The sequence below is a fragment of the Mesoplodon mirus genome (assembly GCF_964341445.2).
Source record: "Mesoplodon mirus genome assembly, chromosome: 7".
NCBI lineage: Eukaryota > Metazoa > Chordata > Mammalia > Artiodactyla > Ziphiidae > Mesoplodon > Mesoplodon mirus.
In genome coordinates, this window is record NC_138983.1 from 91,030,444 (window position 1) to 91,053,560 (window position 23,117).

The window sequence follows — 23,117 nt, forward strand, 5'->3', positions numbered from 1 at the left end:
TCCAAACTGTATTGTTATTTATCTTGGAAAACAGAAACACTTTCGGGAGTCAGTTCTCTGAGTCCCAAACCCCTCACCTGACACCCTCTTGTGGTGCTGTGCCCTGGGGGGAGGATACAGCAGGATCTGCAGGTGGAGAGGCCTAGAGAGCTGAGGGTATTATGTGTCTGGTTTATCGCCAAGATCAGTCAAGCCCCAAATTATAGTGTTGAGGGAGAAATTTTTCACGTAATGAGGTATGGGGAAGTCATTTAGGCTTATACATGGTTCAGTGTAAACTTTGTGTGAACTGAAAGAGCCTGTCAAGCACACAGCACATCTGCTTTAACCATTAAGGAAAAGAAATGCCTGATTCAAAAAGAAGGATAAGTGACTCCCTTCTTACGATGCCCATGTTCACACCCTCTCGAAGACGAGGCTCCTTTCCCACGTGCCAGGATCCTACTGTCTCACTAGACATGTCCTCAATCTGTCTCTTTTGAAATCTTTAAGGAATAGACCCCTGTCATATCTGATGTATGTTCTTTGTTCTGATAAAGTATAAGACTACCATGCTTCAGTGGAGAAGTCCCTTAGAGCCTTTTGAGGGGCTGCCTCCCAGATTATAGCCCTCAGCTTGGCTCAAATAAAACTATTTTCTGTTCCTATTATAAATTCTTTATTATTTCCCTCCACAGTGTGTTATTCCTTATGAAGTCCAGCTGTTCTAGGCTGACACCAAGCCACCCTGAAGCAGCCATCGTATCTTCATTGCCTCTTTCTCACATCTGGGTCCTTGAAGGTTGCTGAGATCACACTTGCTTGTCTGTGTCCATGGAACCCAGGGCAGAGCCCAGGTCCTCCCACCAGGGCCCTGGATTCTGGTACCAAACCCAGGAGAAGGTGTGCTCTAGTTATATCAGCCTCACCTGGCACCAAGGCCAAGATCGTCATGTGTTTTTTCCCAGACTTCTTCTGTGGGAAAGGGTTTTGGGACGTTTTGTTTTCCCTAGTTCATCCTAGAGAGATGCAAGGAGGAAGTCTGATGCAGATTTTCCAGCTTACAAACATCTGAGGGCTGTGTCTCAGGTCAGGATCAATGTTCCCTTTTCCATGGGCATTCAAGTCAGTGAGGCAGCCTGACTTGAGGGCCAGGACTCTGCCTCTGTAGTCCTGGAGTTGATGGCTGAAGGCTGGGGACAGGGGCGCTGCAGTTCTGCTCAAGGGGAATTAAAGGCCAGAAAGCCCGGGTTTCTGCAGGAGTCTGATTATCGCCTGGAATGTATGCCAGTTAACATATAATTTCTTTATCCTATTTATTCATTATTGTTATCATTGTATCATCATTGTACTTTGGGACTCAATTTTTTATTGTTATAGAAATCCAATGTTTTCAAAGATTCTCCCTCAAGGATTCTACTGTTAACATTTTTCATTAAGAGAAATGCCTGTCTATTCCAATCTTTCTTTCCCTCCATTATTTACTGTGTCTTTTCTAGGTCTTGTCCTTGTCTCCTGGGCCACAGTCAGTAATGTCTCCACTTATGTATTCTGAGTGTGTGATCATTTGGTCCAAGGGATTCTGCTGAATGAAGTATAAATTCTGATATCTTTCTCTTGCAAACTTTCAAAACCTACAAATAAAATGAAGATATGGGCAATATAAAATGAAAATATGATTTTCCATTCTTACTAATATCTATCTCTATATTTCAATAGAATTCAATTATTGGCCCCTGGTGACTATATTTTTCAAAAGAATTCCCTAAATAATTACCAGGAATTCACTACTCCAATGTAATGTAGAAGATATTCTTAGTGTATTCTTCAAATTCATGTTGATGGAATGCTCAAGTTCCCTATATCAAATTGAGCTCCTATATTCCCTCTGAATAATAAAACTAAGATATGTTTGCTAAAGACTGTTGAAAAACAACATTTTAGCTTGACATGGACAGTACAAATACAGTATCACTAAGGGTGAAAATTTAGTATATGTCCTGTGGACTACCAATTTCATGTTCCACAAGCACAATCTAACCGTTTAAATACAGAATTATTTCCTAATTCTCTATTATATAAATCTCATTATAAATAACAAGCATTTTAAAAGCTTTAAATTTTTAACTATAGCTCATTAATTTGTACCTTTTCTCCTCTATCAACAAAAATTGACTTTCATGGTTAACTCAGTTAAAAAATAAAACAGCACAATAGGAAAGAAGTAAAATATCTCCATTGCCTACAATATATAATAATATATATAAATATGCTGATGAAAAAAACGTGGGTCTGCTCTCCCATGTGCAGTAAAGCAAATCTACTGACACCAGGTTATGGCGACGGAAAGTGCAGCGTTTATTGAAGGTGCCAGGCAGGGAGTTCAGGTCAGCTAGTGCTCAAAACACCTGAACCCCCTTTCCTGATGGGTTTCATGAAAGCATTTTTAAATACCAGGTGAGAGAGGGGAATCACAGGGTATGTGATCAGCTCCTGCACAATTCTTTGGTTGATGTGAGGTAACAGAGCAGTGTCACAGGGGTTAACATTATCAATCCTCAGGCTCCAGTAAAAGATCTCCTACTTAAAACAGTTTTGAAAGTTAATAAAAATAAACATTAACTGAGTAGAGGGAAGGTGTCCTCAACTTCAGAACAGTGTAAAGTCAGCAAATATCACAGCTGGTACACCCCTCGAAGAGACTGATCTGGACTGGTTGCAATTTTTAAGAAAACACGTTTGGGTAAAATTAACTCTGCACTTAAAAAAACTGACTCACAGGTTTTAGGTTTTCTCAATGCTCTAAAAGTACTTCTTTTTCCTTTCCAAGAAGGGACTTTCAACCTCCCCCAAAGTAAAAGGGCAGTGCCTCTTGGATTGCTTTCTCTCACTGAACACACCGAAGAAGAATTGCATCATGTTGGTGTCTATCTGAATAATGTGCTCAGGGCTCTCCCTGAGTCATTGCATGGTTCTCATTTGCACGTGGGAGCCAATGGGTCTAAGTGCAGGCCACCACAAGATGTGCCACTATGGCATGTGGATTATTTTGAGCAGAAACCAATCAGGCCCAAAAGACTCAGGAAGAGCCTTTAAACTTCCCCCTTACTGCCTAAAATAATTTAAGACAGGAGGCCTGTCCTAGGAAGAAGCTATCACTAGAGATAAATGTAGTATAATATTAGGTGTGGTAGAACAGGAGGAACATTGAAAAGCCCATTTGATCAAAATCCTCTCTGTGGGGCTTCCCTGGTGGCGCAGTGGTTGAGAGCCCGCCTGCCGATGCCGGGGACACGGGTTTGTGCCCCGGTCTGGGAAGATCCCACGTGCCGCGGAGCGGCTGGGCCCATGAGCCAGGGCTGCTGGGCCTGTGCGTCCGGAGCCTGTGCCCTGCAAGGGGAGAGGCCACAACAGTGAGAGGCACGCGTACCGCAAAAAAAAAATTCTCTCTGTGGCTCATTGTCTTTGGATGGATCAGCAAACATTTGTTTACCAAACATTAACTCTTTTTAACTTCCTGTGAATTACCTTACTTCCCCTTGAAATTTCAGACCCATACCTCCTTCTGATGCCGAAATTTGGCCTCTGTGCACTGGTATGGAATCGAATTCGGGGGCAGAGTTTGGGTGAAGTAGAAAAGAATAGGTTTATTGTGTTGCCAGGCAAAGGGGGACACAGCAGGCTAATGCCCTCAAAACTGTGTGTCCCAACCTGGGGGGACTTGGTGAGGAGTTTTATAGCAATGGTTCAAGGTCAGGGTTGCTGATAAGGATTATGGTGTGTTCAGGGCCTGCAATCCTTTAATCTGGCCTCAGGTGGTCTCCTGATGAGCTTCTATGCTTCTCAAGGTTATCAAACCGTGACCTTCTCTCTAGAATGAAGGATGCTTCATCAAGTAGTTAACATCTTCCATTTGTTGGGGGTTTTAGTTCTGTAGAAGAGCTCAGTTATTGGTATATGTTTCCCTTGAGGCAGAACCAGGATCTTGTCCCAAAGCTGCACTATTGTTTCTTGACAGTTCCTCCCTTGTCTCTGCAGCCCCTCCCTTCCCTGATTAGCAACTATCTGACCCTACCCTTTGGAATTCAGGGAAGGTTGTAGAGGCTGAAGCCTAGTCCCTGCAAACAAGAAATGGGGGACACAGAAAGACTTTAGTGCCCAGGAGCCCCACAGGGTCCTGCTCAGTTTCACTTCTCTTTAGTCAAGAATATATATATGCCACCTTGTCTTGCTGTCTTTGGAATTCTTCATACTTACGTGAATTCCCCATGTGCACATAATAATTTAATTTTCTCTTGTTAATCTGCCTTATGTCATTTTCATTGCCAGCCAAAGAGCTAATGTTACCCAAAAACCTGGGTTTGCCTCTTGGTGGGTGTCAAGCTGAAAGGCACAACAAAAACAAAGATTGGGAGAAGAAAGGATTTGTTACTTGCAGCAAGTAAAGAGAACACCGGGGGTCTTTCCCAAAGCAGTGTCTTCCTGAACAGCAAAATTGGGGAATTTTTAAGCTAAGGGTATATGCATATTCATGAAGGGGTTTGGGTGGTCCACAGAGTCCAAGCTTTAGTGGACTGAAGTCATGAGGGTCAGAAAAGGTCAATATCATCATTCCTTATGTTCCCAGTTGATCAGGCTAATCTTTACCATTGAAAGAGAACTGGGAGTCTTTACAATTATCTTTGTTATTGTTACTTCTTTTACCTGAAAACAGTCCTTAGATTCTGCATTATTTTGTTCCCTTAAGATCATTAATTACTGAGACCCTTTCAACGGCAAGCATCCTGGCCAGGCTTAGGTTGCAAAATGGCTTAGGCCAAAAATGACTCCTAGATGTACATATTATTAAACTTTTGTTTTATTTTCTCCTGTTAATCAGTCTCACGTCAATTTAATTCTTAGACCAGCTGAAAGTGTTACCTGAAACACTTCTTTTGTTGAGCCAAAAGACACAACCAAGCCAAAGGGCAGGAGAAGGAAGGCTTTATTACTTGCAGCAAGTAAGGAGAACACGAGGGATTTTCCCAAAACGGTGGCTCCTTGAACAGCCAAATTGGGAAAGTTTTAAACTGTCAACTGAAAAAAAAAAGCACAAACTGAGAGTTGTGAGTTAAGTTTTATTTGGGGCAAAATGAGGACTATAGCCAAGGAAACAGCCTCTCAGATAGCTCTGAGGAACTGCTCAAAAGAGTTAGGGGGAAGGTCAGCATGTATGTGATTTTGGTGAAGGGGGACACATGGAATCAGGGACACATTTTGGCAGAAATTTGCTGCTAGTCACGAAATGGTGGCTGCTAGTCACAAGGAGCAGATGTCTCCATGAATGATTTTAGTGCTTTTCTAGATATGAGAAGATAAAAGAAACTGGGCTCATAAAATCTTCTGAAAATATCTAACTATCTGAAGGCCTGTTCTGCTGGGTTTTCCCAGAGCATAGACTGCCTCATTCCTGATCTCTGTCCTGAATTTCATTCAGGGTGTGTTGAAGGTTGTGAAACAAAATTTATATTTTATGGCAAGACAAGAGAAATTTAAACATAAACTCTTCTCTGCCCTTTGGTCTCCTCTCTCCCCACACTGTGCATTGTGCATCTGCATTATACATTGACCAAACCTCCCCCATAGGCGGGGACACTTGCTCAACCATAAAGAGCAACATTCTCCTAACATCAACAAGACAACTCCCTCCTTAAGAGATAACATTTCTTCTTGACCTTGTAAGGGGTTACATGACCAGCAGGATGGCACTTAGATCTGAATTATGTAAACGTTCAATAACATGTCATTTGATGTACAGCCCTCTGTCTCAAAAAAAACTTATACACCTCCCTGGGTTTCTAATGGGCAGAACAGTTTTCAGAGTTTTCTGAGATGCTCTTCCCAGGTTATAATCCTCAAATTTGGCTCAAAGAAAAATTTCCAGTTCTCTTTTAGATCAAGTGATTACTTTTTTGTCAAGGTCAGAGACTACAGTGGCTAGTGACTTCATTCTTATAGAACCAGATGGTAAGGGACAATTTTATTTCACAAGATCATTAATTACTGAGACCTGTTCAAGAGCAAGCATCATGACCAGGCTGAGATCACAAATGATTTAGGCTTAAAATGGCTTCTCTTATGTCAAAAAGTTATATTTGATTCTTTTTCTTTGGGGACCCCCTGCTCCATTTGCCTACAGAAGGGCAGAGGAAAAGTTCTTCCTCTCTGACAGTCTTCATGACTGCCTGGAGAAACAATGATGGACTCAGGAGTTCTTCTCAGCCTCGATGTGCACAGAAATCTTTATGCCTATGGTAAAGGGGCATGGAAAGGAGAGGGTTCTCAATGTGTAGAAGTTCAGATGCTTTCAAAGGCAGGCAATGTGCCCTGCACTATAATGCCTGTTGGGCAGGAAGAAAGTTTCCTGTACCCTTCTAGATTTTTCTGGTTAGTCTAGGAATTAAATTGACATGAGACAGATTAAGATTAACAGGAGAAAATCAAACAAAATTTAATAATATGTATACATGGAAGAGACCCAGGAGAACTCAGTAAATCTCCCAAATGGCTGAAATCCTCACCTTAAATACCACTTTCAACTAAAGACAAACATGTTGGGTGTAGTGGTTTGGGACTTCAAAGGGGAGGAAGGCAATTCTTCCCCGGCCCTCATACCTGAGGTCACCATACCTCAAGGGGAAATTCAGCTTGCACTGCAACTTCAACTAAAGAACAGTTCTTCGTGTAACACTGCCGGATACTGGAAGATACACAGGCCCCTCGGCCGACCGAAGGCATTCCTTCATTGAGGCCGTTCGCTAGTCGCAGAACACCCTGCTTTAAAAAGTTGATTCAGTTTAGGGCACAGTGGGTAGCTTGTGTCTCTTTTACTTGTTAGAAAACACACGTATTTAGGCTGCGTGTCAATCTAGACATGGCGTCTATAGCGAAAAGCCTGGTTTTCCCATTTTGAAAGTTCCATTCTTGCAGCTGGAAAAAACCTGAAAAACACTGTTGTTGCCGTGTTTCTAGTCCCTGCAGGCATGGCTCTGAGAAAAAAAAGAGTTTTCTCGAAAGAAAGAGGGTGCTTCCAGGTCCTGGGTGGCAGCTCTTCCTGCCCTGCTCTAGAGCTAAGGGGAATCTCAACGGGGGCCCTAGCCTCAACGTAAGGTCTTGATTTGGCATCCAGAAGGGTAGGCGTGAAGCAGGTTCCCTGAGGCCTTAGTCGCAGTTCTGCATTCGTTTAACGGCAGTAAGTGTCTAGAGACTCGTGGCCCCGTCGCGTCAGCGCCAGTTTCAGGACAAGAACTCTGAGGACCCGCCGGCTCCCTTGGGCTTGCTGGGCCACACTCAGACCCGTAGGCCCTTCAGGGTGCCCCAGGGTAGGCCGAGGGAAGGGTAACACACTGCAGTCTACCTTGGGGGAGCTAGATGTTGATGTTCCAACTACCGGGTTTTTTTTTTTTTTTTTGCAAAAACCCCTAAATACCCTGTGCCCTCCCTTACCTCTTCAGAACAGTCCCTCAGAGCTATCTGAGAGGCTGTCTCCTGACTTAAGTCCTCAGTATGTCCTCCAAATAAAACATAATTCTCAACTTTTAGGTTGTGCATTTTTTTTCAGTCAACATTTAATTGTATGGCTCATGTAGGTACTATGCCTAGATGTAATGGGATGAGCTGTAAATTATTAAAACTAGATAAATTCTGTCAGCTCTACCACTAGCTGAGATCAGGCTTTCTTCTATGGATATTTCTGTCATAGACCTTGGCAGATATGGGGTCTGTGTTGGTCTTAAAATTCTTCTTAGAATTGTGGGGACTCATTCATTCTTTCAGCAAATTTTACTGCTTATATTCTATGTGTCAGTTACAGTGCTGGGTCTTGAAATACAGAAGTCAACACACGAAAATACAAGGATAAAACACATTTTCTACCATATTAACTTTTTTCATTCATTAATTCATCCTTAAGTTATTCAACACACATCTTCTTATTGAATACTGATGAGGGATCAAATGCTATGCTAAACACTGAGTATATAACTGCAAATGAGATGGACAGGCCCTGATTTTGATGTCACTACTATCTTTTGTTGTGTCATATAGTGGGACAGCCTCATTATTCCCTTTACCGTAAGTTTTGGTTTTTTTGCGCTACGCGGGCCTCTCACTGTTGTGGCCTCTCCCGTTGCGGAGCACAGGCTCTGGACGCGCAGGCCCAGCGGCCATGGCTCATGGGCCCAGCCGCTCCGCGGTATGTGGGATCTTCCCAGACGGGGGCACGGACCCGTGTCCCCTGCATCGGCAGGCAGACTCTCAACCACTGCGCCACCAGGGAAGCCCTACCCTAAGTTTTTATCACAAATTGCTAATGAAAATAAAACTGTTAGTGGAGTTTCAACATACATAGGTAAATGAGAACACAGAACTCCCCTTTCGCATGCCCCATTCTCCTCCTTCTAACTCCCTATGTGAACTCACTTTGTGCCAAGACCAAGATGTGCCCCAATAAGAACCAAGCTGATTTCCTCACACTGACAGGGGCTATTGCTCACTTAGAAGACTTGATGCTTAAGTTTGATAAGCAACTAGAAGACCATGGAGACAACCTATAAAAATGATTTGTCTTGGGAGAAAATACTACAAAGGGTTAATGTGCTGTTCCACATGTCTAACCTCCTGGGATTAAACCACAGGCACCAAGGTCACCAAGGGTACTTGGCAACAATGAGCTAAAAATGAAAAGAAAAGCATCATACTGTTATTGTATTCATCTTCCCCCAAGGCACTCTCTGATAAACACCACAACCACTAAGGGAATTGAGAACAGCTTCCTTGTGGGGCAGGTTATATATGCATCATTTTCCAAGAAGTTAAATCATATCCAGCTATCAGCACACCTTACTTAAGGTGATTGCAATGTATGAGATTAAATGTTCCTACCTGATTGGAAAACTTCTTGTCCTCAATTCATTGGCTATACTGGATTATTTTTCTTGGGTCAGACCTTCAGACTTCTACCAGAAATCGTTCCTTTGGGGAAACCAGGCCTTCCCAGAAACTCAGGAAACTGAAATGGAGACAGAAAGAGAGAAGGAAATTATTTGGACATATAGACCTCAATTGTTTGGTTTTAAGTAAACGTCCCAGCAAACATCTTCTAAATGGTATAATAACTTGAGGGAAATTCACAGTTTATAAGTTTGTGTACTCATAAACTGAACATATTATGATAAGAGTACAGGTTGCATTTTGTGTCTTCAACTCAAGCAAAGACTTCAAAAAAGTCCCAGTTATCCTTTGTTCATTAAGACACAAAGAAAGGGCAAAAAGGGCAAGTTTCTAAGTCTTTTTCTTTAAAATTTACTTCCTTTCTTCAGTCTTCATCAAGATCTTCAGGAAATTAACTTTACTAAAGTTAATTATTCATAAAATAAACATAGGAACCTGCAGAAGACTATTTCACAGAGACCTGTAATGTACAATACCCATTGCATACATGCACCATGAGCTTGTCTTTTCTAGCACTGGCGTACACAAAACTCTGTGTGTGTGTGCACATGTGTGTCTTTTTTTTGTGATGGAGCCATAGGGAGAAAATAAATCTATTGGCTGCAATTCAGTGATGTAGAAAGATTTAAGGGTAAAGGAAAAGGCTACATCAAGTGAAGCAATAAAGTCATGAGGTTGTGCTTCCATAATAATTACAATAGCAGTCTTCTGTAACCAAGGGAGCAGGCTCCTCAAATTATAGTCACACCTGTTAGACCATCTGCCCATAAATTTCACACTATCATTAATGGAAAACAAATGGCACTGTCTCTCCTTCCCTTTATCCATTGGCCATTCTCATATAAATGATTTTTCTCCTCAAGGTCATGCTCTTTCCTATCTGTTTAAAAATATTAGGGTTTAGGAGGAGTGATACATAATGTGCCATGCCTTGGTACTTGTACCAGTGATGGCTCTGTAAGGAGCACTGGATTGTTAGGAGGCTATACATTGAATTCCCCTAGAAGCAGAACCTGAGGCAATAATTTGAATGCAAACTGTTCATCTGGGAGGTGCTTCCAGAAAACTCAGAAGTGGAGTGGGAATTGAGAATGGAGGCATGGAAGGAAGCCAACAGAGGTGCATTACTGAATAAATTACTCCTGCAGGAAACTGCTGCCAGTACTTCAGGGGAGTTCTGTGAAACTCTATAGAACATGTCTCAGAGTTATCCCAAGAATTGGTGAGAAACTTGAAGTACTTATCTTCCAGTCCCCTCTGTCCTTGGTTGAAAGCTACACCCAGATACATTAACTCCTGTACATTTCTGGCCTGCCCTAAGGTGGATAATTGCAGGTGGTAGCATGAGTCTATCAGCATATACTGGAATGATGAGTGCTGGGGAGATATGAGTGGAGCATTGAAACCATCTAATACAGTCGGGGCAGGAGATATTAATTATTGGCTTGCAAGTCCAAATGGGTAACCTTAAATTCCTGGGTTAATGGTTTTACTTTGAGGTATTTAAGCATGATGTATGAGTAAAAATTTCCTCTATTAAATCAAGTTGAAGATCCTAAGTCCCTAATCTTCTGGAAAACTGTGGGTATCTTTTTAACAGATTTTTGAAAAGTAACATGATTAAGATTTCAAACTGACCATCCATTCATTCATTCATTCACTCATTCAACAAACATTTATTGAACACCTAAAGTATGCCGTGGGTTAAACTAGGCACCAGTGTTACTGTTACTAAAATCATTATCGTGCCACCTAGAAGTCAATGTATTGTGACACTCAAGTAAGAAAATCCATAGTTACCGTAAAAATTATTACAGAGTGATATAGAAAGACACGGTAAGACCTTAATTCATGCTGTGGACAGTAGTATATGGGGGATATCAGTAGGGCTTCCTGTAGAAGGCAATTGAAATGGATATGTAACATGAAGGAAGGGTGAATTTTTGAGGAAAAGAGAAGATAAATTCATGTTTGCCAGAAAATGAATGGTTAAGGATCAGTCCAGAAAGGAGTTCCATTCATAATCAGTATAAGAAATGTCACTGGGGCTTCCCTGATGGCGCGGTGGTTGAGAGTCCGCCTGCCGATGCTGGGGACACAGGTTCGTGCCCCGGTCCAGGAAGATCCCACATGCCGCGGAGCAGCTGGGCCCGTGAGCCATGGCCACTGAGCCTGCACGTCCGGAGCCTGTGCTCCACAACGGGAGAGGCCACAGCAGTGAGAGGCCCGCGTACCACAAAAAAAAAAAAAAAAAAAAAAAAAAGAAATGCTCACTGGAGTGTAAGAAAAGAAGACAATGGAGAGGGTGGTAGAAGCCAGACCATGAATGGTCCATGTATGTATACTAAGTGCTATGGTCTAGTCTTTGTGTTCCCCTCCAAATTTATACGTTGAAATCTTAATTTCCGGAGGTCATAGTAGTAGTAGGTGGGGCCTTTGGGAAATGATAAAGGTATTAGTGCTCTTATAAAAGAGACCCCACAGAGCTCCCTAAGCTCTTCTGCCATGTGAGGTTACAATGAGAAGTCTGTGACTCAGAAGAGGGCCCTCATCTGACCATACTGGCACCCTATTCTTGAACTTGCAGCCTCCAGAACTGTGAGAAAAAAATTCCTGCTGTTTATGAGCCACCCAACCTGCAGTATAATCTTACAGCAGCCCAAAAGGACAAAGAGAGTTGGGATGTGAGGTTTTACTCCAAGAAAGATGGGAATCCATTGAAGGATTTTAACTGGTAACTTAGAAGAGAGAAAAGTTTCATAACACAATCAGGTATTTTTATAAGAAACATTTGTTTCATTTTCAGAAAGATCACTCTGGAAATACTGTGACTAGATTTTTGGAGAAGGGTGATGGCAGTCCCGGATATAGAAGGATGAGTTAGTACTCCATTAACGTAAGTCAAACAAGAAAGTGGATATAAAACGTGTGAATTTGTGGCTGAGAGTTCTTTTCTTTTAGCACTTGAAAAATGTTATGTCAATGCTTCTGACTCCAGAGTTTTAGACAAGAAATATGCTGTCATTGGAATTGGTGTTTCTCAATAAGCAATGCATCGTTTCTTCCTGTCCACTTTCGAGATTTTTTTAGTCTCTACTTTTCAGAAGTTTAGTTATGACACGTCTTGGCAAGGATATCTTTGCATTTTTCCTCTTTGGGTTTGTTCAGATTCTTGAATTTGTGTTTATGTCTTCTAAAAAATTGGGAACTTTTTAGCCATGATTTCTTTGAATACTTTGTCAGTCCTACTTGCTCTCTTTTTTCATTCTGGAACTTTGATGACATGAATGTTAGTGCTTTTGTTACTGTTCACAGGTTCTTGAGATCCTGTTCTTTCCCCCATCTTTACCCCTCAGTCTATTTTTCTCTGTACATTTGGTACATTGTATTGATCTCTTCTAAGTTCATGATTCTATGCTTTGTAATCTACACTCTATTCTTTTTTTTTTTTTTTTTTTTTGCGGTACGCAGGCCTCTCACTGTTGTGGCCTCTCCCATTGCGGAGCACAGGCTCCGGACACGCAGGCTCAGCGGCCATGGCTCACAAGCCCAGCCGCTCCGTGGCATGTGGGATCCTCCCGGACCGGGGCACGAACCCGTGTCCCCTGCATCCGCAGGCAGACTCTCAACCACAGCGCCACCAGGGAAGCCCTCCACACTATTCTTGAGCAATGTTGTTTGATTGTTGTATTTTTCAGTTCTACTGTTCTCATTTGTTTTTATTGTTATAGCTTCTAGTTCTTTGTTTACATTTTCTATTTTTCCCATTTCTGTCAAGGAACACATAATTGCTAATTGAAGCATTTATGTGACAGCTTATTTAAAATCCTTGTCTGATCATTTCAATAGATGTTTTATCTCAGTGTTGGTGTATGTTTATTGTCTTTTCTCATTTATTCTGTGATTTCCTGGTTCTTGGTGTCATGAGTATTTTTCCATTGTATTCTAAACATTCTGAGTTATTATATGAGTCTGTAACCCATTTAATTTTATTATTACTTTTTAGAAGGAAGTCATCCTATTTGAGGCGTAGTATGAGGACTGGGGGGTTATGTACAGATTTCCATTGGGCCCTACTGACAATACCCCAGCAAAAGTGGGCACTTACATTGTCTCACTGCAGACAGATCAAGTAGAAGTTCAGCTATCCTACTGGCCCTTCTGACACCTTCCCCCCAAAAGTGGGAACATTAATATCATTGTGTTGCCTTTTAGTAGGAGTGGAAGTTCATCTCCCCAGTACATTTCTTGACACAGGGGAGGGGAGAAGTGAAGTGTTTGCTCTCCTTCCTCCCACTCCATTCCTTCTTGTTGATGCCGGGTGTGGGTAGAGGGTCAGCTCCCTGCTGGCCCCACTGACGCCAGGGTAAGAGGAAGAGAACTGACGACTCGCCCTGCTCGTGCCGTCTCGTTCTGTCTTGTTGCCTCAGGGTGGTTCTGGGGATTCAGCACCCCAGTGGGTCTCACTGACACCATGTGTTGGGGGTTAGTGGGGTGCCTACTCCCTCCAACCTGTAACATCCTATTCTTATTGATGTCCGGGAGGGATGGACGCTAAGTCCCACCATTGGACCCCACGACTGTGTGAGGGCAGCCCAGTGTTAACAAGCCTGTCAGGCACCACCTTTTTTTTTTTTTTTTTTTAATAAGTAAATTTATTTATTTATTTGGCTGTGTTGGGTCTTCCTTTCTGTGCAAGGGCTTTCTCTAGTTGCGGCGAGCGGGTGCCACTGTTCATCGTGGTGTGCGGGCCTCTCACTGTTGCGGCCTCTCTTGTTGCGAAGCGCAGGCTCAGTAGCTGTGGCTCACGGGCCCAGCTGCTCCACGGCATGTGGGATCTTCCCAGACCAGGGCTCGAACCTGTGTCCTCTGCATTGGCAGGCAGATTCTCAACCACTGCGCCACCAGGGAAGCCCAGGCACCACCTTTTAAAGTCTGTTTGCTAATGGAAAGGGGTGGAGGCTCAGCTCACCACTGGACCACACTGAAACAACCCTGGTGGGGAATCAGAGCGCTGGCTCTTCTGGAGGGCAGGAGTGGGGTGGTGTGGAAGATCAAATCCTACGTTGGCCCAACTGAAACGACAGGACATAGGGAATGGGTGCAATATTCCACTGGCACTTGGCTCGAGTAGTGTGTATATTCCACTGGCACTTGGCTCGAGTAGTGTGTATATTATTGCCCAAATGGTCTTCTGTCTTTAGCAACCCCTTTCCTCATACTTTGGCTAGGGGGAACAGGGTTTTGTGTTTTTTTCTGAAGCTTTTTTGTCTGTTGTTCTGTTGGTGGTTATTGATTGGGGGTGCCTGTAATACCCTCTCCAGGATGTATGGGAAGCAACAGGAAATACAGGGGACTCATCACCATGTTATTCCTCAAGTCCCAAAGTCCCTAGTTAAGTCTGCCTTCTCATTTCCACCTTTCAGCGTCTTCCTATGTTTGTTTGTTGTTATGTTCAGGGTTTTAGTTTTAAGTGGGAGAACCTGGGAGAAATGGGCTACTTCATCTTCTTGGAAGCAGAGGTCTGGAGGCCTTTTGATGTTAAAAAGTACTGCTGACTGTAAATTAAAATTTGATGATATACACCTTGCCCTTTAAGAATTATTCTACTAGATGATGTGGCTTCCCAAAGTTGCTACAATTTGGTTTTCATACTTCTAAAAGCCAAGTGTTTTGCTGGAGTTGAAATTTAAAGATAAGCAAGAGATGAGGCTAAGGTGATCTATGTGGTAACAGATTAAAGTTGGAAACATCAATATACATTCATGTTTAGCTTAATATTGCTTCATATTACCTTAATACACATGGCTATGTAGAGAGATACTTATAGATATGTGCGTATACATGGGTAATGTGCGCACATATTATCTCTTTGCTCTGTCAGCTGAGAAGATCTAGAAGCAATGACATCCGAGCAGCAATTAGCACACCCCACACCCAGATCCTGCTGTCTAATACCGTTCTCCACTAAAAAGACCTAGTTATCTTTGAAGAAATAGCTGATTCTAGGACTAGGGCAGTAAATATACAAGATTTATATACAAGACCATCTTATAGTGTCAGAAAGTAAGGAAGTTCCAAAAAAAAATACAGGATGGGGATACCTCAGAGTGGCACAAGAGCCAACTGAAAAGAGTTCACAAGGGTCAGGACTAGAGCAATTTGAGGAATAAAGTAACTAAAGTAGAATTAGATTATAACCCAAAGTATAAAATAAAAATCCATGAGTTCTTCTGATATAAATAAATAAGTGGATACATAAATGCAGGAGAATGGATAAATCTCCCGTGCAAAGGAATTCCAAATAGTTTATGTAGTACTCCATCTTAAGCATAACTCCCTATTCCTTAGTTGTGGGCTGAGCATATTGACTTCCTTCCAAAAAAGTACAGTATGAAAAAGGGAAGACAGTCATCTTACGATGGAGAAACCTGAAAAACACTACCTCAGCCTGGTGATCCAAGTCGACCTCAGCATTCATAATGCATATTCATACTTTGTACACTTGATGTGATCTGACAAAATAACCCTTCTACTCTGTGGTCTTCCTCCCCAAAACACATAATCCCAATATTATCATGAAAAATGCATCAAACAAATTCTAGTAGTGGGCATCCTACAAAACCCTAACTACTCAAAATTGTCAAGGTCATCCAAGGAAAATCTGAGAAGCTATCAAACCCAAGAGGAGCCTAAGGAAACATGGCAACTAAATGTAATGTGATGTTTTGGATGAAATCCTGGAATAGAAAAAGGACATTAGGTAAAAACTAAGGAACTGGACTAATGTATGGACTATAGTAAATGATAATGTATCAATATTTGTTAACTGATTGTAACAATGTAACATACTAATGTAAGTGGATCATCATAGAGGGAAATGGGTCTAGTGTATATGGAAACACTTTACACTATCTTCTCAAGTTTTCTGTGAAATTAAAACACTTCTAAAAAATAAAGTCTATAAAAACGCTGTGTTTTCTTGTTTTATGATTATGTGCCTGTATTTCCTAATGAATATGTAAATTTGCTTTACCTTCCTTGATACTGATATTACAGAAAATACTAAGTAACTCTGAAAGAATTTGTAACTCCAGTTCAACAAGCAATAATTCTTGTATTAACTTTTTGGAAGAACCCACTGAATAAATCAAAGCAAATTGTCCTTAAAGGCTGAATTTCTTTTCAGTGTTTAATCTTTTATATGGTTAATGCATACCACAAGCAAGATTCTGTTTCAAAGGGCAGAAAACATTGATTGTAGGCGATGTCTAAAGTACAGTGAAATATTAATGCATGATGCTATAACAACTTTAATGTATTTTATGTTTTCAAAGTGATGAATTGTTATTTCAGTCAATAAAGTATTCACTTTTATACATTTCCTACCCATCTTTTCCCAAGACACCCACAAGGAAATGACACTATCATCTGACATTAGGTTCATCAATTTAAATTGGAGTTTTTGGTAGCTGTGGTTGCCAATGGTACTGGAATGTGTGATACTTTTACAAATCCTCTCCATGGCAAAATCTGATCCTCACAAGGTAAATCACAGTAGGTGCCTAAAGCCAAATGACATATAGCTTTGTAGCTAGATTACCAAGCATTTTACTTAGAGGCACAATAGAATGTAGAAAAGGCCATTTCTCTTTCTGTCTTTTTCTGCTCAAAGGTCACTCACCATCTTACTTTTTATCAGCCATTTCAGAAGTTTTCCATAAATTTAGACTATATAATGTCACTTAATGTGAATGTAGCTCAACATTCTGTTTTAGTACAGCTAATCTCACATTATTTTATTGGTGCTAAATATGTAAATCATCAGCAAATTTTTGTACTTAACTTTTTTTTTTTTTGGATGTGGACCACTTTTTAAAGTCTTTATTGAATTTGTTACAATACTGCTTCTGTTTTATGTTTTGGTTTCTTGGCTGTGAGGCATGTGGGACCATAGCTCCCCGACTAGGGATTGAACCCACACCCCCTGCATTGGAAGGTGAAGTCTTAACCACTGGACCGCCAGGGAAGTCCCTGCCTGTACTTAACTTTTTTTTTTTTTTTGCGGTACACGGGCCTCTCACTGCTGCGGCCTCTCCCGTTGCGGAGCACAGGCTCCGGACGCGCAGGCTCAGCGGCCATGGCTCACGGGCCCAGCCGCTCTGCGGCATGTGGGATCTTCCCGGACCGGGGCACGAACCCGTTTCCCCTGCATCGGCGGGCGGACTCTCAATCACTGCGCAACCAGGGAAGCCCCCTGTACTTAACTTTTAAAAATAATTAAAATACGCTATTCAACACATTTTTCCTTAAAAAAAAAAAAAAAAAAAGCAGTTCTCCTTAGGCTGGCCCTGGGCACATATGTGACTTTGTCATTTTTTCCATGGACTATTTTCTTATCTGTTTTACGGTGTCACATTTGTTCTACCTTCTCAAAAAGAAGCATTTAAAAATTCATCTACGCGTTCATGCATTCATACATTTATTAAATAAATCTATTGAACACCTACAGACGGCACAGAAAAAAAGGCAGAAAACTAATCTGGGTTGCACAAAAAGTAATGAACTCAGTTAAAATTTTTGGTGAAAATAGGTATTACTCAATCTACTGGAAATTACATTTCATTATGGGGACTCACAGACTCAAGGAAAACCAAGACCTAAATAATAATAAAGTAATAAAAGCACTAGCCATTTACTGAGTGCCTGCTTGTACCTGACTCTGAAACTCTAAAATCATTACGGATGTTCTGATGATTGTCTGATATAATTGTAATCTCCATTTTACAGATGAAAATAACAAGGTTCAGAGACATTAGGTTACTTGCCTAAAGTGAAGTGGCCCAGAAACTACAGAACTGGAAATTGAACCTTAGACTTCATAATGCCAAAGTCTGTGCTTTTAATCACAATGTGTGTGTGTGTGTGTGTGAGAGAGAGAGAGAGAGAGAGAGAATGTGTTTAATAGAGAACCTCTGAGAAATGGCAAGAAAACTGCCAGGTATCCATAAAACAATAATTTAGGAGCTTCTTACTATACAAGTAATTGTTAATCATATGGCTGAACTAAGGATCTCTCACTTTTGAACTAAGAAATCAAAAGCTTCCAGAAGTTGAGTCTAAATTTTACACTTACATAAGATACTTCATACAGAATGCTCAAGTATAATAACTAAAGAGCTCTGAAAATACTGGAAGCATTCATATAAGTATGATTTCATAATGTGGATAATAGAGGATTTAAGAAATTGGCAGATACAACTGCAGACTCATTTGTTATCATTTCTGTGAAGGGCAAGATAAATGAATAAAATGAGAAAAATGAAAAAAGAATGGCTAGCAATTTTAGGTAGTTTGCTGAATCTCCATACTAGGAAAGACTAAGCAAAAAAAAAAAATTCTCGAAATATTATTTTGAAAGCACCTACAAGTGTATATGGTCTTTTTACACCAAATAACTCGGAATTATGAACTGTCAAATAAGTCTATTCTTCTCTGATGATAAAATTGCTGACTTTATTTGAAACTATGGAATGAAAAATGAGGTAATAATCAGAAATTCTTAAGAAAAGGAGTAGAAAAAACAAAATTATAAGAGTTATGTTAAAAAATATTTTGAAACAAACATAAAATCCCCATTACTGGTACAGAGCTTTTAAAACTTTATTTTGGTTTTAAGTTTTAATAAATATTTATATGTTTACATAATTACTGTCATAAGGAAGACACAACTGTAGATCAACTTTCTTCATTCTTTCTTTATTAAGCATTATTCTATTTTGCTCCATCATCTTGTAATTATAATAGAGTAACTGTGTAACTTTCTACTAAGTGGATATTTCCTAAACTGTTTTCCTATTGTTAACAATTAAAGGTGTTTCCAATTTTTTGTTATTACAAATGACATGACAATGAGCATCTTTATATAATAATTTTCTGGATTATAAATTATTTATTGGCATAAGCTTCCAGAATTAGAATTAATGTGTAAAAAGCTATTAACATTTTATCTTGCTAGACATTGCCAAATTACTTGTCAAAAGATGGAACCAAATTATATTGCAAAAATCTTTGCCAACGGAAGACATTATATATAATTTTTGATTTTGCTAAATTAATAAGTTGGAAACCTATGTTCCATTTCTTTGAATGCTTTGATAACAGAGTGCTGCTGGAGGCTGGGAGGGCAGCCATGTCCGTGAAGGCTCCCCAGAGTTGGAGCGGGGAAGTGGAAAAAGGTAAAAAAAATATACGAATTGTATTTTCCCTCCATTGTTATCTCTCACTCTCTTCTGCCTCTGTGTAACTTATATCCAGGTAGCTGGAGAAGAATCATGTGGCAGGGCAAATTGGTATTCCAATAAATTAATAATCACCAGCTTCAAATGGATTTTCAAGACTGGAAATATTGCTCTGACTTACAGTAAGCTCTTTCTAATTCTCCTTAAGGACTATTTTCTTAGAAGCTTTACTTAACCTCCATCCTCTCTACTTCCTTCACTCTGAGCCGGTGAGGTGCTTCATAGCTCATTAAGAACACAGAAGTCAGTAAATAGTCCACTGCCAAATCCATTAATTCATTAGCATTTGCGTTGACCTTTGTATTCCCTTTTACTACAGGAGTGAAAGTTAAAAGGCCGTGTGCACTACAGAGAGCATTTCATTCTCCCTCATCTTCTCAAGTACTTCACAGCCCTGCATCTTCTACAGCCCATCTACTCCTTAGGAAGGATTCTTGCCAAAGTTCAACCTCATTCTAGACTAGTAACTCCACCTTAAAATGTTAAAAACTATACGTGTAACATGAAAGCCTCCCTCCTCCCCTAATCCCTGCATATCTTCTTTAGCCAATTCATGTCTGAACTTTTCAAAATTGTTATCTTCATATATTGTTTCTATTTCCTCACGTCCCATTTACTCTATAATTTCCATCCATCTGACTTCTCTCACCGTAATCTCACTGCCCACTGTCCTGAAATTTTACTTATGAAGGTCACCAGCGATCCCCATGTCAGTATAGCCAATGAATAGTTTTTGTCCTATTTCTAGGCTCTTTCCTTCTTTAAAAAAGAAAAAGAATTAGAAACACAAAAACCATTTTTTTCTTCTATGCTTTTACACTCTCATCTTCTGTCTTGGTATATTTTATTGGCTTTCTGTGTTTAATCTGCTTTCTAACATTCTATTAGTTTCCTTTACCTCCAGTGGAATAAACCAGTATATGAAGGATTATTCTCAACAGGTAGTTCTCATAATAACGGTTCTAGTAGCAGCAGTCAACACTCTGTGATGCTTCTCACGTGCCAGACACTATCCTAAGACACCGTTTAAATCCATATATATAGACACACACACACACACACATATATGAGGGTTTCCTCACAGGCCTATGAAATAAGCCTATTATTATACCCATGTTACAAGTGAGAAAACTGAGGCAATGAGAGGCCAAGGTCACAGGATCAGTACTTGGTGAAGCCCCGCCTGAGTTAATGCTGGAACTTTAGAGTAGACAAGTTAACAATGTCTCACAGATTGGCCTTAAATGTGAGCAACATTTAATTAATGACTTGTGAAGTATCAGAAAATAATGGAACATTTTAAATTGATTGGGAACTACTAAGTCATGTATCAGTAACTAAGAAGGACTCTTATTGAATGAAATTATTTTTCATTATTCTTTTGAAAGGAGAATATTCTCGTGTTAGTGTTTCAGTTTTTTTTCATTCACATATTTATTCATTTATTAGACACACATTTCCTACACACCTGCTATGTGCCAGTGTCTGCTGCAAGCCTTGGAAGATTCAGTGGTGAGCAAAAAATTACAAAGTCCTTGCTCTTAAGCAAATGTCCAGTGGTGGAGGAAGACAGAGTAAACATGTAAATAAATTTTGTACAGAGACAGAAATACGACTGGACAATGGGACGGAGAGGCAGTGAGGAGGCAGGTCTCTTTGGTCAAGATAGTAGTGGTGGCGTTTGAACGGAGACCTTAATGATCAGAGGGAAATTGGTCTGGGTAGAAGGATTAGCCAATCTAAAGCCGGGAGAGCAAGAAGTAGAGCTTGTTGCATCTGAGGGACTGAAAAAGACAACTGTGCCTCGAACCCCATGAAGGTCAGGGAAAGATGTAGTAAGTGACCAGAGCCCATGGTCCCTGTGAGCCTGGCTAAGTAGCTGAAAATTTAATCTCTTTACAATAGACAGCCTTTAGAGGTCAGAAGCAGTGCGATAATAGCATCTGATTTGTGCTTTTTAAAAGACTACTTTGACTGCTGAGTGTCCTACAAAAGCAAAATACTTGTGTCTCTATGAAGTGCAGATAGTAAATTTTAAAAAGCCCAATGAGCTCCTAAGCAGTTGGTTTACTAAGTGTAATCATTTATCTTAACTAGACTTCATTAATATAAGCTTGGTGACCTTGAGGCCCTGGGACATATTAGATTAGGGAAACCCAACTATTTTCAAATAGTGTGAGTTGAAAAATTCTCGAAATTCTTGGGGTTCAGGAAGATTATTTTATTGCTGGGCCTGGATGGGAAGTTTAGAATAAGAAAAGAAAGTATGATGGCTGGCTTCCATCTATTCTCCCTTTCTGTGGGAGAAATATTGATGGGGTGACTACTTTGCTGTTGACCCAATGCTTAAATTTCAGAGCTAGTTCAATCCAGTAAATATTTGCTGAACAACTATTATATGTTAGGCACCTAGCTGAAACTGGGAATATAAAGAGAATAATTAATAATAAAAGCAGGTATTACTAACAAGAGACAGGCACTGTGCTAATGCTTAACATGCACCATCTCAAGTTACATTAATTTACACACTAACCATATGGGGTAGATGCATTTATTATACCATTTTCCGGGTGAGAAATCTAATCCCTTTAAGGATTAAGTTACTTCTCCAAGGTTACACAGCTAGTTAGGGGCATAGGCAGGATTTGAACTCAGGTCTGGTATCAGCACCAATTCTCTTAGCCATTATGCTCTATAAGGACCTTACTTGAGAAGTTCAGGATTATACATATATGGGTACAACCAACCCTAAGACCATCTGGCAAAACTGGCTGCTTGAGAAGTCCTGGATTTATGTAAGATGCTCTTGGAATGGAGAAGATCGTGAAGGAGGGTCCCCAAAACACACTCTCTATACTAAGGGGCAACAGAAGAGAAAAAGAATTAGCCTACAGCAGTATGATATTGAGGACGAAGAAACAGTGTTTTTCTCTTTTGTGAATAGTTATTAAATTATTTCTACTTCAAAATATCAGAAAGAAATCACAGTACTATGGACAGTTTGTGGAGCCACCCTATCTTAGCGTGAATCCTGGCAGGTGTAGAGTTCATAGTATGACCCTGGCACCTAAGTGTAGTTAAGTAAGCTTTCATTTTTCTTTAGCCTTAAAGCAAAGTAGCTTTCTGATAGGTATAATTTAGGAAAGTCTTCAAAGAAAATATTTAAAGTCCACTATCTCAGAGAAAAGCAATTTTGCAAAAGATCTATCAGCAAAAGCAAGGCCAAACACACCAATTATTTAGTGAGACTTATATGGTTATATCATTGCTCATGTTGTTTCTTTATGCATTTACCTGGAAGAAGGCTTTTAATGTTCAACAATTCTCAAAGAGATAAAGACCCACACTGATGTGTCAGAAAGAGCTTTGCCCTGGAATTAGATCAGTTTAGGCTTGGCTACTTACTAGAATTAGGTAACATTCTTAATCTTTCTGAACCTGTTTCCTATCTGCAAATAGGGATAACACTATCTATTACAGAGGGATGTGGTTAAATTAAATGACACATGTAAATGAAATATATCCTTCCAGACTGAGAACATACCTAGTAAATGTTAAGTGATCTGCAAATATTCTGCTTTCTTGAAATGGATGAAACCTGTTATCATGTTCTTAACCAATGGTCTAAATATCAAGACAATATTTAGTTAAAAGTTATATTTGTTCTTTCACTGTCCATCTGCATTTTAACATATTCTAACATATTCTCCTTGATCAATTGTGTCAATATTAGTAACATTTGTCATTTAAGCTATTACTGTTCATATGTTTAAAATATTTCAATGAGATATAAGTCATTACTCAAAGGGGTGCCTAGCTGGCTTTGTCAAAGATTTACTTTAAGTA

At 40.2% G+C, this 23,117-nt stretch overlaps 1 long non-coding RNA gene across 1 annotated transcript in view; it reads right to left on the reverse strand.

Annotated features, from left to right (window-relative positions):
* Nucleotides 1–4,204: 4,204 nt before the first annotated feature.
* Nucleotides 4,205–23,117, reverse strand: part of LOC309807713 — a 69,161-nt gene continuing 50,248 nt past the window's right edge. Inside the window, exons 2-3 of the long non-coding RNA XR_014294654.1 lie at nucleotides 8,902–9,028; nucleotides 4,205–4,362 (exon numbers count right to left, since the gene is read on the reverse strand). This is a non-coding gene — a long non-coding RNA (uncharacterized lncRNA). The remainder of the gene's footprint in view (nucleotides 4,363–8,901; nucleotides 9,029–23,117) is intronic.